At 35.7% G+C, this 19,224-nt stretch overlaps 1 pseudogene across 1 annotated transcript; it reads right to left on the minus strand.

Moving 5' to 3' along the window:
* Nucleotides 1-13,879: 13,879 nt before the first annotated feature.
* Nucleotides 13,880-16,701, minus strand: LOC114273510 (G-type lectin S-receptor-like serine/threonine-protein kinase At2g19130 pseudogene; annotated as a pseudogene). Its single transcript, XR_014335897.1, has one exon. The product of XR_014335897.1 is annotated as a G-type lectin S-receptor-like serine/threonine-protein kinase At2g19130 pseudogene (transcript).
* Between the last annotated feature and the right edge of the window lie 2,523 nt (nucleotides 16,702-19,224).

The following is a 19,224-nucleotide window of genomic DNA, read 5'->3' on the forward strand; positions in this document are numbered from 1 at the left end:
CCGTTCCATTTTGGTTGTTCAAAACTCTGATTCTTGAATTGTCTAATTTCGGGGACGAAATTTCCTAAGGTGGAGAGATTGTAATGACTCGGATTCTAATTCGTATCAGATTGGAGTTAATTGGTACCCGTCGCCTCAAAACTTGTATGGTTGTCAGACTCTTGGCATTGATAGGTCGACAAGTGAACTTTAAATATTATAATTGAGGATCCTTGGGCAATATTTGTGTCATGTCCCAAACCCGCCCCCATGGATTGAGGTCATAACTGGCTAGTAATCAAGGCATTACCTACAGCCTCAAACCAAATAGAACATATTTGAATAGAGTTAAGGGGCCAAAACAGAAGCAAATTTAAAACTCTTGTCCATAGAGCTGTGCTTACATGATATAGCAAAATCGTTCCACAAACATTTTATAATAACTCACTCATATTCATAAAGTTAATCTTTAACCAGGAACTGTCAATTATACAGTCAGCCAAACAAAACTTATATATAAAAGTGATTCAACGTTTTCGCCAACATAACAAAAATATAACGAAAAGGACAAAAGGGCGAAAATGAGTCTCATGCGTGAGACGTAAGGGCTGACTCCTCAAAACTCTGACTACCTCTCACATACTTCACTGAGGCTGGGTTTGGACATCTCTTTGTTCACCTACACACATATAAATGAGAGTGAGCAAAAGCCCAGTGAATAATATCAAATAAAGACGATACATGAACGGAATTTGTAATAAACACATCATATGGCCTTGGGCCCGATTCATGTTTCTATTTAGTGTATCAAGTGACTACAGATCCAGACGTATCAAATGGCCTCGGGCCCAATTCATTCATATCCAACGGCCTTTGGCCCAACCATTCGTGTCCAACGACCTTTGGCACAATCATTCATAGCAAACGGCCTTTGGCCCAATCATTCATGTCCTACGGCCTTTGGCCCAATCACTCGTGTCCAACGGCCTTTGGCCCAATCATTCGTGTCCGACAGCCTTTGGCCCAATCATTCGTGTCCGACAGCCTTTGGCCCAATCATTCATGTCCGACGGCCTTTGTTCCAATCACTCGTGTCCAACGACCTTTGGCCCAATCATTCATGTCCAACGGCCTTTGGCCCAATCATTCATGTCCAACGGCCTTTGGCCCATTTATTCATATCCGACGGCCCTTGGCCCATTTATTCATATCCGACGGCCCTTGGCCCATTTATTCATATCCGACGGCCTTTGGCCCAATCTCTTGGCATAATGAATATTTGTCCATAATTCAAATTAACAGACTTATGAAATTCAAATAGGAGTAACCAATTGGACAAATAACATACTTCAAAATATCTTTACTAAGATATTACTCACAGTGTTCTGCCGGTGGATTCGTCCTTGTCCTCGACCCTACATAATACATAACACATATCGGGTCACAAACGATTCAATCCATTCTTAACTCACACATTCCTCTTAGGCCTCTTTCTTATCTTCTTAGTCCATTTACAATGCTTAACATATGCCTAAGAGTGCTTAGGAGTGAAAGAGAATGGACACAAAACATAAAATCATCTTTACAAAATTTCTGAAACAGGGCTCCCCGCTCGAGTGTGGTTTCCGCCGCTAGAGCGGACCCCTTTGGTCTGCAAAAGTACTGGATACCTCATAATTACGCTCGAGCGTGACTTTGGATGCTCGAGCTCAGAGTCGAAACACGTGACTGACGCTCGAGCATGACTCTCCCCGCTTGAGCTGACATCAATGTCTGCAAAAGTTCTGGGAACTAACATTTCATGCTCGAGCGTCACTTTCCCTGCTCGAGCGAACATGCAAAATTCTAGAATTTTCAGAATTGTTCTTAAAGCTCAAACTTGACATTCAAAGGCTCTAAACTCATGATTTTGGTTCAAAACATGGAAACACATTATATAACATGAGAATATAAGAACATGAGACCAAATTGTTCAAATTCATAGCCCTTCTTCTAAAATCATTTTGAGTTCTTTTCATGGGTTTCAAAACACATATATTCAACTTCTTACAAACCCCATAACCTCATGGATTATTAATGCATGTTTATTATAGATCCCAATACCATTTCAAATGGCGCAAATGATGTCTATTTTCATGAAACTCAACAAAACCATGCTTACATGTATGCTTCAGTGCTCAATTCTTCTTGGTCAACATGATTCATGTTTGAATGTATAAATTCATGGCAAATATGCACATGCATGCACATACAAGCTCCAATTCATCAATTTCAACTCAAATTACGTTCCTGTTAGAAATTGGGCGCCCATGTGGCATGACCCTTAGAACCTTTTAAACCTGAACCTTTTGAACCTTATCCATGTAAGTTTGAATTTGAATTCAAAACTTATTTGGATAACCATTCAGAATATCTATATCTATCATATCAATAGATATGGATAGATGGATAGATAGATATTGGTTATATATCATATTATATGGTTAATCTAAAGATATACGTATATCAGATATACGTTATGTGGTTTTTACCCATAACCTTTTTTCCCAGACTCTCTCTCTAACTCTCTCCCAGAAAACAACGATCAAGCCATTTTACACTGTGACTTGTGTGGGTGATACTCATTTTGTAGTATCACTCCACTGCTGGGTTCGTTGACTGATCAGTTTTTGGAAGCATGTGATTTACCCACGAGGTTGTGTCATTAAGGTATGATCCGAATTATTTTTATCCGCTGCGTTAATTTATAGTGCTTTATGATTTACATTGGTATCAAAGCCTATATGGGTTTTTTTCGTGCTTATTTTTTATGCATTAAAATATGTGTATTTTTTTTTATATAAATATATACACATTATATGCATGAAAATTAATGGAGGAGGAAGATGAAGTGCACGGTTTTTTGCACTTCAACTCTCATTGATTGTGAATGTGATATAATTCATTTTTATGTTCATTAAATGTTATTTTTAATGCCATAAATGTTTTTATTGTGAAAAATGGAGTCCGGCAATACAAAAATCGATCCAGAAAACACCCTGGAAGGCAAAGCATGGGCCTCACGTGCCACCTAACGCCGTGGGAGGTTTCCACGTGCCTCCACGCGCTGTCACGCACCTCCGCGCGCTCTCATGCACCTCCACGCACACGCTGTTCCGCGCTTTCCACGCGCGCGCCCTCCTCGCCACACACGCGCGCCGCGTGCTGAGCCGCGTGCCGAGCCGGGCGCTGAGCCGTGCCGTTTTTCCTCCGCCGGTTTGGCTGCTGATGCAAGGGTCTGTTTGTTTTGTTTTTAAATTCAGAATTACGTTAAATGGTCATAATTAATTCGTTATAGCTTTGTTTTAAGCGTGGTTAGTACCGTTAGACTCAGAATTATATTTTCTATCTTTTGTAAAATTTTGAAAATTTTATGAAAATAAAAAGTATTTTTCCTGTGATTATAATTCATTATTTATGCTTTAAAATGCTTCTGATATTGCATAAATTATTTTCTGGGATTGAATTTTTTATTGTAGACTTCTGAAATGTTTTTATTATTTACTGGAATAATTTTTTCAGTTTATCAGATTCTGAAATTTTTTATTTCTAATTTAATGTGTGTTTATTAGTTATTTAGAATTCCAGAAAATTTCAGAAAAATTCCAGAAAATTTCAGAAGTGATACGGTTTCTGTTATGGCATAATTTGAATATTAAGTACAGCATATTATTTTTTTTTTAGGGTTTGTAATATGTTGTGATTAGAATAGCATGATTAATTGTTTTTTATTTTAATTATGTTATTAAATGTAACATAGCATGTATTGATTGTGAATCTACATTATGATGCTATTGTATGGAATTAGAATTTTTCATCATGCTTTTAGACATGCCATAGTCAGTGGGAGGTTATTCGGTTAAGAGAAATCTTTGTAGATTAACTCCCGAAAATCAATATTTTGCGCATAAATTAAATTAAATTTTGGATAATTGTCACCTGTGGCGCAAGAGATGATTACGAGCATAGCGGATTTTTGATCTTGCGACTTGTGTAATATTGTCACTATTTAATTTAGATTTTTGTGGCAAAATTATATTATGCTAATCAAATTAGTCCCAATGCGAATTTCTCTCTAAATTGACATAGCTTATGGAAGTTAATTGGTTGGCCTAGACTTAGTAAAGATGTTCAAATGTGAATAATGTAATCCCATTCTTTAGATGAACAAAAGTCTTGGAGACTTTAGGTCAAGTCTTAATTGAGCCAAAGTAAGGAAGCATGACTCAAAGTCGCCGTGGTTTTGTTACCTTGTTTGGCATAATAAAAACTAATGTGTGCGCTATGGTTAGCGGCACGCTACATAGTTTTGGTTGGCGAGTTTTCAAGTTATGAAATTAGTAAGCCCTCAATAGATCTGTATATGATCTTGACTATTGAGCTACGCGGATTGACTTTGTAATTTGACTTGTAAATAATGTTACATCATTGGATGAAGTAACATTCAAGAGTCACGTCATCCAAGAAATGCGAGCTTAAAAAAATTAGTCATTAAGTGTAAGACGAGTAGCCAGTATGAGCAGTGTTTTGCTCTCTACCCAATTATTGGGAGTGGATGGAGCAAAATTTCGTGCACTATAATAGTGTGCGTTGAAATATCATGTGAAGTGAAAAGATTAGCGCTTAGTGGCTGCAAAATCTATTAACACTTAGTGAAAAGATTAGCGCTTAGAAGCTGCAAAATCTATTAACATTATGTGAAAAGATTAGCACTTAGAAGCTGCAAAATCTATTAACACTAAGTGAAAAGATTAGCGCTTAGTGGCTCCAAAATCTATTAGCATTGCCAACTTGTTTAAGTCTAGACACTCACTGTTTTCACACATGAGTGTGAGACATGAGGAGGGGCTTCTTTGTATGATTCCTTAGCTAGGCTAACGTTTTTGAATGACGTTTACCACTAAGCGCAAACGTTGCAGCATAATAATGAAAAGGTCAAGGCTGACAAGGTTGTTATGACTCTAAGAATTTGACGCATGGCTCGTGAGAGTATTGTGTTGAATTAGACTCTTTAGCCTAATTCGCGCTTAAGTTAGTTCAGGAGCTGCCATAGTTGATAGCTTATTCTCTCCTTCTTGTGGATAGTAGAATTAATTGCAAGTAACTAGGAAACGAGAAATAGATATGGCAAGAGGAGTATCGTCATCTTTCAACTAGATGCAGTAAAGTGCATGGAGAATAAAATTGACTTGAAGGTGCAGGGGATTAGCACTTACTAGTTAAATTTGCGACTTAGGTGCACTTGATATCTCCATGACATCCTTTTATGATCTAGTGAATATGAATTAGTCGTGAGTCATTACCTAGTTGGACCTAAACCTTTAAAACTTGTCTTCGAGAACTCATACATTAAGATGATTGGAATTAGTTTATGACATTGGTCATGAACCAGTGGCTTGTTATACTTAATCACATTAATGAGATGATGACACGATGGTTTGAATAGGCCTTCTTGGGCCCACTCGCTTATGACATCCTGCTCTCATGTGAATGTGTAACTTTGTTCGCAATGGGTGCGCACAAGTAAGTAGGAAAGCCGTAGAAGGTCATTTGTTTTGGTGCATTTAGTCCACTATGATATTTGTGACTAGATATGTGTAAGAGTATGATAGCTAAGCCTCAATCTCGACACATTTATAGATTACGATACGCATCTGAGTCAAGACTATTTGATCTCCCATAAGTCAAAAGTTTTGAGATGATTTTTGACATAGCACATATGAGGTTGAGATCAATGAGATAATAGCTTTCGTGCTTTTAGTTTTGACCATGGTGGCGAGTATCTATTTGAGTTATTTTAGAAAACTCTGTGAAGAGAGATAGATGCTTAGAAAATTGATTATTCCTAGTACTCAACAACACAATGGTGTAGTAGAGATAAGGAATTAAATATTGTTAATGTTAGGTGGATAATGGCGCAAAATGTTTCCCAATTGGGAATTGCACTAGTTTGTTGCCTATATCCCTAACTAAGTGCCCTCCATATCAGATTTTACACTCCATTTGAGTAATGGGTTAGCAGAGAGCCATCTATGGGCGATCTGTAACCGTTAAGCAGCTTATCTTTATTTTACTTCTCATAAGATTGCGAAGTTAAGATCTAGGGTTCTATAGCGCATTATTGTATGCTGTCATGTAAACCCTCTGGGTCATGTGCATATAGGTAAGAAGCTTTGTGGTAGTGTAACTAAGTCACATAAAGTTTTATTAGTAAAGGTGACGTGAATATAGTTTTTGGAACTCTATAAGATAGAGAATTCTAAGCATAGTGCTCTATGTAGCCTAGTTGAGAATGGAAATAAATTTCCAATATCCTAGGGATAGTGGGAGCGATGTGCCTACTAATGGATTACTCCATTAGAGAAGAATACTCTACATTCTTAGTTGTGTAGTAGCGAATATGAAAATTTTCCACGTCATCACTGGGTGATTGAGAGGGAAACATTCATGATTGCTCCGCAAGATGATAAAAAGCCTAGGATAATGCCTAAGGCTCTAGTCCCTTATTTTTAGAAAGTGGATCAATGTTGCGCAGTTTAAGACAAAGTCTTTGAGGATTAACCATTTTTATAATTTGGTTGACTTTCCATTATGACACAAAACTGTTATAATGTTATGCGTAATTTGGATAGTCATTGTTGAGGCATAAGGCTCGCTAGATACCAAAAAGTCGCACCATTGAGGAAAGTGTAGACCATGAGAAGACTTCCTCCTGGGGAGTGAGGTTATTTTGACTTAGGCTATGATAACATAAGTTCAGAACATTGATTTGTGGACATTGTGACCCAACTTTCTCGTTAGAGAATTGGATAAGTAGATCCGTAGGGATTTACCTTCTGCTTTTATGGTGAAAAGTTAGGAGCGCAAAAAGGTTGCTAGTTCCAATAAATCTTTTACAGCCTAAAACAGTTATCCAAATAATGGTTCTTAGATTTCGTCAAGCCATGATAGGCCAACGATGATCGATGAAGACCACTGAGGCATGATCAATGGTCCAAAAGAAGTTTTTCCTTACTTAGTCATTATGAGCCAGGAATTTACAAGGTTGTCGCCATCTAGGGTGGGCAGTCCTCTATTTTAGATATGATGGACATGGGTGATGTAATTTATATGCTCGGATGTACGATCCTTAGGGATTGTTTTAGGAAAATTCTTGGTTTGTCTTCGATGACTTACATAGAGAATATCCTAAAATGATTCTAGATGCAAAATTGCAAATCCATTGACTTACCTATCGGTAAAAGCCAGAGCCTTAGCTATTGAGTGAATCCTCGGACTGTCTTTGGGAGAAACAGATGACCTATATTCTTTGATCTTTTTTGTTGTGGGAGCCTGAAGTACGCTATGTGGGCGTATTTGGCACGATAAGTGTTATGTTTGGTAAATGGTCAACTGATTTGTTTAGACATTGACCTTGCTCATTAGACTGTGAATAAAATGCTTTACTAGTAGTATATTAATTTGCTCCTTGTAAGATTCAATGCGCTAGTTGGGTGCATATGCGCTAGTTGGGCGCATCAAGAATGAACGCAAATTGGTCACCAAAATATCTTTAGAGAGGTTATTGCGCAAGAGGTAGTGATCTTAAATCACTTCATGTGAGGCGCACATGGTGGATTCCGTTGAATATACTTATCGCAAGAGGTGCTGATAAGGTCTATGTTTGGAATCTAGAATTGTGAGCTTGAATCACTTCATGTGAGGCGCACATAGTGGATTATGTTGTATATACTTATCGCAAGAGGTGTTGATAAGGCTTATATTTGGAATCTAGAATTGCACAAGCTGTGGTCAAATTTTTTTTTTTTAATCGATCACTTATTTTGAGATGATGGGATGTTGACACTATTATGGTTTATGTCATAATGATTAGCAGATGATGATGTCAGCAGGCAAGATTGGCTCACTCACACGAGCAATCGCCCTTGGCGCTTGAGAGCGAGCAAGGATGAGACTAGTGGTTTATTTTTATTTGGAGCCAAGAGAGGCTTAAATAATCCACTATATATGTCGCCTTGGTTACAACCAAGATGTGGTCGTGTTAAGGATCAAACATGGATATTAGTACCCACTTTCCATGTTGTGCATGTTATGATTAGCCAGATGGGAGATCTCATTTGGCGCCTAGAAGGTGAGCAAATAGAGAATTCGGGTTAGGTGCTAGAAAGCGACTAGACTTATATCTGTACGGTGTATCGAGGATGACGTCACTCTTTTGGAAGAGTTACTCCACTGTAACATGTATTTATACTATATATGCTTGGCGACTGAGTAATGAGGTGAGAGAATGGATCCCTGTTTCCTCACCGTGTGAGTCTTACGTGTCATTATTGATATGACTTTCATTTATGTACCCTTTTGTGACTTTTGACTATGTCATAAGGTAAGGGGTTGATGTTCTGCTACTTTGGTATGTTGCCTGCGGTCATGTATGATTCAGCCTTAAGGGACATCACTGGGAAAGCGGTCAATCCTAAACTAAATGGCATAAGGGCAAAGGGAAGATCATCTAGTGTTACACCACTGTTGTATATTCACAGCCGGTAACTCACATCGCTCTGTATGAGAAGTGGATTGAGTGTGAATATATTGCAAGAATTGAGAGGGTCAAACATGCTCTTTTGAGGGATTAGAGATGTTTTTTGGACCGGTATAATTAGATGGGTCTGGGGTATATGAGACACTATTTCTGTTCTTTTTGGGTTGATGTCTCTATGCTGGCTCATTTTGAGTTTCTAGTATAGAGCTCCCACATGCAGGTGTTCACAACAGTCGCACGGTGCAGTGGCTAGTATGAGATTGTTTATTTTTTAGGGAGATTGAGATAGAGATGTGGCAGTGTCATGCCAACTCATGTCCGAGTAGGAGATGTTAGAAATTGGGCGCCCATATGGCATGACCCTTAGAACCTTTTGAACCTGAACCTTTTGAACCTTATCTATGTAAGTTTGAATTTGAATTCAAAATTTATTTGGATAACCATTCAGGATATCTATATCTATCATATCAATAGATATGGATAGATGGATAGATAGATATTGGTTATATTTCAGATTATATGGTTAATCTAAAGATATATGTATATCAGATATGCGTTATGTGATTTTTACCCATAACCTTTTTTCCCAGACTCTCTCTCTGACTCTCTCCCAGAAAACAACGATCAAGCCATTTTGCACTATGACTTGTGTGGATGATACTCATTTTGTAGTATCACTCCACTGTTGGATTCGTTGACTGATCAGTTTTTGGAAGCACGTGATTTACCCACGAGGTTGTGTCATTAAGGTATGATCCGAATTATTTTTATCCGCTGCGTTAATTTATAATGCTTTATGATTTACAGTTCTTGATCACCATCTAACTTGAATTCACAAAATTACAAACTTAAATTCATGAATCTGTGCCCAATTACTCACATAGGAACTCTAATCTTCCAAATTCTAGTTAATCCTTGAGTTAAACTCCAAGATCTTCAAGCTTCTTAAGCAATTCTCTAACTTGAGCTCTCCCTCTCTCTCTAACCGGTACACTCTCTCTCTCTCTCTCTCTCTCTCTCTCTCTCTGTAGAGTGTAATCTCAGCAAAAATGAGCTCAAAACAATAACATGAAGCTATATAGGCCTTTATATAGGATGGCATAATCAAATTTGATTAAGGCTAAGCAATGGTGCTTAATTAATCGTTCTGAATCTAATTATTTTGATCCGAATAAATTTTCAATTAAATTTCACCATAGGCTCTAAAAATTATGCCAATCACAATGGCGTGGTCAATTTCGATTTTTGTGGCCGATAAGGCCTTCAATTTTCAGTTCATAATAGTAAGTTGAACAGATTTTCCTACGGTGAACAGATAGAAATTCAAAACCACATATAATCATATAAATGACACTCAAAATCATATTAAACACATAATCACAATCATAATTAAGGTTAGTTAGCATAATACGAAACAGGATTATCACAATTTGGAACCTTGATTGAAGCTTTAACAACGTGTTTAGGCAAGATTAGATCAAAAGTCCCAAATTTGAGTTTTCGTTTTTGACTAACCTTAACTCTTTTTCCCTTTTCTCCTTCCATACTTTTATTTTGAATGTGAGGCTGGAACCATTGGAAAGCCTGTTTCCGGGGCTTCAATTTGGACACAAGAATGACCCAAAATGGAATCCGAACGAGAGACTTATACATGTTTGAATTTTGAGTTTATGTGCTGGAAGTATGCTCGCTCGAGCGAGATTTTCTTTCCTCGAGCGAGCTGCACGATTTTTAGAGATTCTGGGAGCTTCTTTTCCACGCTCGAGCCAAGATTCCTTCGCTCGAGCGACCAGGTCGCTAACAGACATTATAAAGTGACTTTTTGGTCCAAAAATTTTATTTTTTCTTCCTCTCTTCTCCTCCCATCCTCCAAACCCGAAACCCTAACCCTCCAAACTCTTGATTTATCTTCTTTTTACCAAAGATTCACTCCAAATCTTTCAAGAAGGTTGAAGAACAAGTATGGATCAAGACTTTTACCGATTGTTTTGCAATTTCATTAGAGTTTCATGATGGGTCTTCATCCTTACCTTCCAATCTTGAGGTAGGGATACTTTTACCCTAGTTTTTCTTTATTTTGAAGAGATTTCATGGTATTGTTGTGACCTATGAGCTAATTTGAGGATATTGTTGGATTAAACCCATATTTTACACAAATAGACTATTTTACTTGATTTTTGCTTGAAATTTCTTAACTCTTTTTTCAAAACATGTATATAAATGTTGTTAAAACCTATATCTATGATGAAGGAGAAAATCTCCCAAATTTGATAAAACCCTAAATTCTCAATTTAAGTAGGAAACACTAAATTGAATGGAATTTCCTTTGATTCATGGAATATTGTGAATAATAAAGAGATGAAAGATGTGAATGTGGATATGGTAAAGGAATTGTGACTTGAATGTTATTATTCTTTGAATATTATGTGGTGTTTCATCTATTCTGATGAAGGATGCTTGTTGATGGAATTAAAATGTGATAGAATGGTTAATCGTGCATGAGTCAGGGCAAGAATCGGTTTTGAATAATGTGGTGTTGTGTTGGTACCCGCGCGCGGGGAGTTTAAAAGGTGCCTAAATGCCCTGTCTAGGCTTATCACTGGACGAATGTGGGAAAAATATTTTTGGATGTTCACATAGTCCCGCCGTATAATAGTTGGCGAAAGTGAAAAAATGGATCATTTTTTTTTAGGAGCTCACTTCCCGGCGTATAATGGCCGGCAAATGTGGGGATGGCTTTTGAAACTAAAGCAACTTGTGTTGGATTCTTACATGGGACTCATGGTTTGTTTTCCATTGACGTGAATGTTTAAATGTGAAGTTGTGAAGGTGTGAAATGTAATTTTCCATGCTTAATCGTTATGCATTTGCATAATTAGTGAAGATTATATGTGTCCATAACTCCTTATTATGTTTTGTCTCAAGGATGCCATAAATTTATTCGAATGATTAAATACTTGGTTAGATGTATTCCTCTGGACATATAGCTCAACCCTATTTTATTTTTTAGGAAATAATGTTGTACAACTACAACGGTGACTTGAAGTAAGCTGTGTTGGGATTGTCAGTTGAGAAAATTTTGTTGTAAAAACTTATAGTTTTGTACCAGGACTGTTAGATCTATTTTATTGTTGTCTTGTATACCCAAGAGGGTTCATCTTTTGTAATTGTCATTTTGTTTGTAGAACTTGGAGTTGGATACAAGGTTTCATGGATATGTGAACATGGAAATTGTAAATTTAGATCTTAGTTCAGTGAACAGGATGGCTTTTGGAGTAAACTATTATATTGGTTACGATGGTTTCATGTATGAAATAGTAGGGCGTTACAACAACCGTAGCCATGGTAACTTATTACATTTGTCTTTTGAAAAGTGTGGATTGTTTAGTTTTTAAATAATATTTGTCCATTCTTTTTTTTTTGTTTTTGCAAATAAATGTCATAAACTAGCACGATTATGGTTATTGGATCGATCTAATTTTTTTTCCTAAATAATTGAAACATATTGACTTAAAAAAATGAACTGTTTGGATCATCGAAATAAGACGCCAAATAGCACTATCTAATCTACTTTTGTGGACTAGAGAAAAACTTGTCCCTTTATCTTTATATATAACTTATAAGAAATATATAAAATTATATATGTTGTAAATATTTCCCGTCTCATTTTACATTTTTTTTTATTTTCTCGTCAGAGAAGAGAGAGTTATTGTGGTTTCAAAAATTCAAAAATTTATTCCAAAAATCAGGAGAAATTCTCAAACACCTCTTTCTAGACATAAAAAATCCAAATCTACATTTTAGAGTGTTTTGAAAGCTCGTCAGAGACATGTTGAAAAGTCGCCGATAGAGCGCCAAAAATCAGCTAGAGAAGGGGGGCTCTCAAGAGCAGGAAAACATAGATCTACAACTAACATCGATTGTATGAGTTTATGAATCCACCATCTAGCGCCTACCCAATTATATTCAAAATCCACTTTTTTTTTTTTTTTTTCAAATGAAAGCCTAAAGATATTAATCCAATTTCATGGCTTCACAACATAAGGAAACCGTCCCAGTCTACTAAAATTGCAAATACTGCAGCATACATAATTACCTAGATATTATGTAACAAAATACAATTAATTATTTAAGAATATTTAATAAACATAAAATACAATCAATTGTAGTAAATTACTGCACCAAATTTTTTTGCGTGCCTGCTGTTGTGATATTTGGTAAAAAGAATATTAACTTTATTAACAATTAGGTAAAAATGTATTAATGTCAATAGTTTAAGATAGTAATTCCTTAAATTCATAGTTAAGGGATAAAGTGACACAAGTGTAACAATTTTAGGGGACAAAATCAATTTTTCCTATTTGATAATAAAAATAAAATTGTTGCTGTCAAATTGTCAATATGCTAATAAATGATATAAATAATAAATCTGGTTTAACCTAAAATGCTATGGTTCTTTCATATGTATCTGACCTACTGTTTCTTCCAAGTTCCCTTTTCTTCATTGTATTGAATGTTATTCCTAATTCTAACATTCTTTTTGATTGATTATAATTAAATAAAATATAATAAAATAGTCATTCTTTAAATAATGATAAATGATAATTTCATTTAGGAATTTTTTTTAAGGTCCTTAATATTAAGATTTTAAAGGATAAAAGACATGTAATATTTTCGTAGTGATTGGGGTTCCTTAACATTTTTCTAGAGAAATTTTGATCCAAAAAAATTTCAAAACACAGAGACATTTCAAATTTCTCTATATTTTGAAATTTCTTTGGTAAATTTCTTTGATTTGCTAAATTTCTTTGTTTTTTTATGTGCTCAATTTCGATCCAAAAAAATTTCTCTAATTAGAGAAGAATGTTAGATTAAATATCCCTTTCATTCTTTTATAATATATTTTTATTACTTTTTTAGTAAACCAAATATGAGAATGGAATATTTAATAAAACAATCGTTACATTCTATTTCATATCAGTCTACCTAGCACTACCAAATAATATGAAAAGCAAAGTCCACGTACAACTCTATGAGAAATTCAGAATTTGTGTAAAAGCGAATATCTTGATATAGCATCCTTTAGAAAAAAGGGTTTCACATTGATAATTTATTCCAAGAAGTCCCCTCTATTCAATGGAAGATTGAACAATCTCATCTCTTTCATCCAAGCACACTCTAAGATTGTATTTGAATTTTCTATTTGTGAAATAGAAGAACACTTTTCACTTTTCTATTCTCTTTTATTTTTCCTCTACAATTTCAGGATCCGAAGCCAAGTTTAAAAATTATATAATAAAAAAAGTAATAATAATAAATAAATAAATTCAAAACAGTAAAATTTCTAACCAATTCATTTAAAACAGTAGAATTCACTAACCCTTGGGGCTTATTTTGCCTTAACAAACTTCTACTTGAAAAAATTGTACATGAAAAGCTAAACAATGATCCTACAGCAAAACCATAAACCAATTACATAGACTAATACAACAAAACAATATATACTAATCAAGCACATCCATGTTTTATTGTTTTGGACTTGAAACTGGACAATACAATGCTCTTGGCCAGAGGAAACAGTTGAAGGATTGCTCCATAGTCGTGACTCGTGATCGAAGAATGAATCAGTGAAGAAAAGAGAAAATTATAGATATGCTCCTAGTCGGCAACAAGGGCTTGGAGCAAACGAGGAATTGGAGACGGCTCCACATCCAGAATCCCTTCGAGGATTTGAACTACCTGACCCATTGATGGCCTATCATTCTCATCATCTTGGATGCACCAACAAGCAACTTTACAAATTCTCGATACCTCTTCAACATCAACACGTCTCTCCAACCTATGGTCTAATAGGCTAAGGATATCTCCACCTTTTATGACTACACTTGCCGCCCAGACTGGAAAGAATTTAACTATCCTTTCTTCAGATTGATCAGTGTTTCTTCTTCCCGATATCAATTCAAAGAGCATCATACCGTAGCTGTACACATCAGCTTTGGTGGTAATAGCCACCCCTAATATCCACTCTGGTGCAAGATAGCCCGTTGTCCCTCTCATGGCAGTTAGAACCCTGCTAAATTCTCGCCCAAGAAGCTTTGCCAGACCAAAATCTGCTATTTTTGGGCGGAAGTCAATGTCTAATAGAATGTTTGATGGCTTTATGTCACAATGTATGATACAGTCCCTGCAATTTTCGTGGAGATAAGCCAACCCCTTAGCTGTCCCTAATGCAATTTGGTACCTTGTTTTCCAGTCCAAGACTTTTGACTCATTTTCATGGAAGAGATGGGAATGCAAGGATCCATTCTGCATGTAATCATATACCAACAACTTGCTTTTACCTTCAGAGCAGAACCCACGAAGCCGAACAAGATTAACATGTTGGATAGTCCCAAGGGTGCTGACTTCTACTCGGAATTGCTTCTCTCCTTGGTTGATGCTTTCCAGCTTCTTCACAGCTATGACAGTGGAATCAGGCAATGTCCCTTTGAAAACAAAGCCAAAACCACCTCCTCCCATTTTCTCCGAGAAATTCTTGGTTGCTTTTTGTAGATCTTTGTATCTAAATGCAACCAATGAACCATAAACTGTTGTCATCATCTCTTCATGTAGAAAGCTCAACCATCGAGAAGTGTTTGGCCAAAGCAAACAAGGGGTTGCTCTAATCCTGTTTTGTTGCTTCCAGAGAACAACACAAATGAGGCCCAAGATGACTACTATTGCAACTGAACCCACTACAGCACCAATAATAATCCCCATTTTACTTTTAGGCTTTGGAAACTCGGATGCAGCAAGTCTGAGATAAAGAGTGTTTCCACTACCATCTTGCAGATTCATGAGCTCCCCAATCCAAATTGAACACCCATTACTATCATAAGCATAAGCAGTGCAAGAGCAATTATTCAAGCAAGAAGATTCACATTCAGCGGCACTGCCAACAGCCACAGATTGAGGATTTTCAGGCAATCTCGTGTTGGGAATTTCCCAAAACCTGTCTTTCTCTTGATTAGCAGCAGTACTATTCCCACACAATAACTCGGTTCTCCTCACACACCCTCCAGAATAATCACTCAAATTCCAATCATGGACCGACTTAGGATTGAAACCCGTCAAACAATTACAGAAGGGTTGTATAATATTATTGCATATTCCATATTGCCCGCAGAAATCATAAACCTCACATTGCTGTCTCGGTTGAGCCCAATACAAGTTCCACTGCTTTGTGCCTTCTAACCAATTGAGTTGTTGGATTTGCCCCGAAATATCCATAATAAATCTAGAAATATTTGAAGGATTATACATAGAATATGTGAAGTAACTCTCATTCTCGTTGTCGTGATAGCTAAAATTAAAGATATAGCTAGTTCTCATTTCAGGTACCAAGCTGAAAATCTGCCCATTCCAAGGACCACTGGTCCAATACTGGTTAGACCCATTCCAAAATATAACATACTGACTATTATTTGCATCAAGACTAAGAGAATACAGTCCTGTTGAAGGGTCTTCTGAGTTCTTCCACGAAGTTAAACGTTGGTGTGTGTTGGTAAGCTTATTGTAAGCAATCTTTCCACCAGGGAACCAAGTGTGAGCAGGGTGATCAAAACTTTGCCAAATTGGTTGATTTGAATTAGACCGATCTCTCAAAATCAAATTCCCATCATCCCCAAGAGCAGCCACCACAGAATTGGAAGTGGTAGAGTTCTGATTTGTGGACCAAATCAGGGTTTGGGATTCATTTAAAAGAACCAAATTACCATCTAAGATTTTGAGTACAGAGGAATACTTATCAGAGATGGGATTATCTCTATTGGCTACCCAAACTATTGTTAGAGTAGATACTTTGGCGTACCACATGGATATGTAATAGTATGAGGAATTACCTGGTTTGTAGAAACCCAGTTCAAAATTCCCACCAGCAGAGGTTATGGTCTGGTTCCCAGAAAGAGATTGATTTGCGGAGATGGTGTCAGCTCCATGGGAGAGATGGTTGATGAAAGAGAAGAAGAGGAGAAAGAAAATCGAAAACATGGAGGATGAGTTGTTTTTTATACCTATTATCGGCTCAAAGTTTTGTTGATATTATTATATAATCAGATGTTTGAATGAGCCTTAAAATGCAACCAAGGCCAAGATAGAAGAAGGAAAAGCAGAAGCTTAGTGGCTGATATTTTCTTATTTCAACATTATTGATTTAGTAGTTGTTTGGGATGACCTAAATAAGTGTATTTTTTGTCTTTTTACGAAAAGATGTGCAGAAAAATAGAGAGATAATGTGATGGAAAAAAGATAAAAAGATAAAAAGATGGATTATTTTGCAATTGTCAAACTTAACCTTAATTTTGGGATAAATTATAGTAAACCTTCTTAAATATGACCTATTTACATTTTACACCCTAAATTTTAAAACTTAACAGTTAACTCTCTCAAATATTAGAAACTGAAGTGAATTTGTACCTTACAGGTAAATTTTATAACAACGCTGCTACAGACCCCCAGTGACATGGCACGCCCCCATTGGCCAGTTTTTTTTTTTTTTTTTTTTTTTCTTTCCTTCCAATCCCGCAGTGCCACGTGACACTGGGGGTCGGTGGGGGTGGGGCTTACTGGGGTCCGGCTCATTTCCGATTTTATAATTGTTCACTCAGTGAGTTTTTAGAGTCATCTATAATTGAACTAATTTAATTAAAATGACACAAAATACATATTTTATCATAATTATAGTTTAAAGCAATACAAAAAGGGTTAATTGTTAAAAAATAGAATCAAAAGAGGGTAAAAGGCATTAGATCCAGCAAATTTTTTTATTAGTTAATGGTTCACCATTTGTGAAATAGTTTGGTAAGAAGTTATTTTGTTAGTTTTGAAGGATATTTTTTTTCCAATTTTATCATTTAATTTATCTGTTTACTCTTTTTTTACTATCTGTTCAAATTTATATCAATCTGTTCAAATTATTTTCTATTTATTCAATTTTTTAACTACCTATTCAAATTTATATCTATCTATTGAGTTTTTTTTTTTTTTTTCTATCTGTCCAATTTTTTGGTATATTTGTTCAAATTCAGTGGGTTTCTCTATTTATTTGTTTAAAATCTGTGAGTTTCTCTTTATATCTATTTAAAATCGATCTATGGGTTTCTCTCTATTTGTTTAAAATCCGTAGGTTTCTTTCTCTGTTTAAAATTTCACAAACTTGTATTCTATCAGTTGGAATTATTCACTGCAACAAAAACACACCAACAAATCATACAAACACCTCATCTCTTGTCACTCCTCATCAGCTCTTCTCTTTCTCTATATGTCCCTTTTCTTTTTATCTATCACAGTACTAAGTTGCTTCCAGTTAGGGTTTTCACAAAGATCTATATCTGTTCAACACAAGAATAAAAATTTTTAAAAACAATTAATTACTAATTCAAATTCAATATATAAAGAGACAACCGATCCAACAACAACAACAACAACAAATCCACAGATCTAACCAAAAAAAAAATATCAGAACTGAATCAAACATCCAACATTAAATCAACTACTAATAAAAATTAACATATTGAGGGGGAAATCATCTGATATTCAAAATTTTCCTAACGACGAAACCATAACCACCGAGGGCAATCGAAACCCTAACGATGAAGATGATCTGAGGGAGATGGTTGCGGTGATGGACACGATGGCGAGGGACGATGATGAAGACGATCTATAGCAATATGAGGCGATCCAAAGGTCAGTGATGAAACCCTAATAACGTTGAAGATCAGTAACAAAACCCTAACGACGGGTCCACTCTCCGTCTCCAACGGTTCACTGCCTCATCTTCAGTGGAAGCGCCGCTACGCCTTGTTCCGATTGCGAAAATTGAGAACCACCGTAATTGGAAACCCTAACCAGTGATGGAGAGAGAGAGAGAGAGAGAGAGAGAGAGAGAGAGAGAATAGGTTAGAGGGAATGGCTGTGTTTGGCAACTCTAATCAATTTTTCACCCTCATATTTGAATGTTATGTTTGGTAGATGTTTTCAAATCATTATTCCAAATCAATTTCAAAACATGTTTGGTAAAACTCTCAGTTTTTGAATTTTTGGTCTACCTAGTCGTCTGTCTAGATATCCTCCCATATGTTCGGCCGGTCATCCAACTAGTTGATCGGAACAATTCTTTTTTCTTTTTTTTTTCAATTGCCAATCACCACTTGTTATTTGGCAAATATATATATATATATATATATATTTGTTTTTGATATTTTTTAAATATACAAATTATTTTTTTAGAGCAAAATGACAAATTATTTTTTTGAATTGAATTTTAAAAAAGAGTTTGGTTATGAGTTTTGAATAGAATTTTCGATAAAGTTTTGAGTTGTGTGTTAAAAACTTTTTCAAAACTCATAACCAAAAAACTTTTCTTATTTCATGTCACATCAAAAATTCAAAACTCAATTCAAAACTCATAACCAAACAAATTTTCTCTTTTCAAATCATAATTCTAAAACTCACAAACTCAAAATAAAACTTTATTCACAAATTATAATTCTAAAATTGTACCATAGTGTTTGGGAAGGAAGTTTTTTTGTTTTTTTTGGTTTTTTTTTTTCACTATAAAAGACAAATTGGTTACAAAACTAAAAAAACCTAATCCAAACAAAATATCACATCAAACCCCATAATCATTT

The sequence above is a fragment of the Camellia sinensis genome, chromosome 7 (assembly GCF_055761805.1).
Source record: "Camellia sinensis isolate YWXY chromosome 7, ASM5576180v1, whole genome shotgun sequence".
Classification (NCBI taxonomy): Eukaryota; Viridiplantae; Streptophyta; class Magnoliopsida; order Ericales; family Theaceae; genus Camellia; species Camellia sinensis.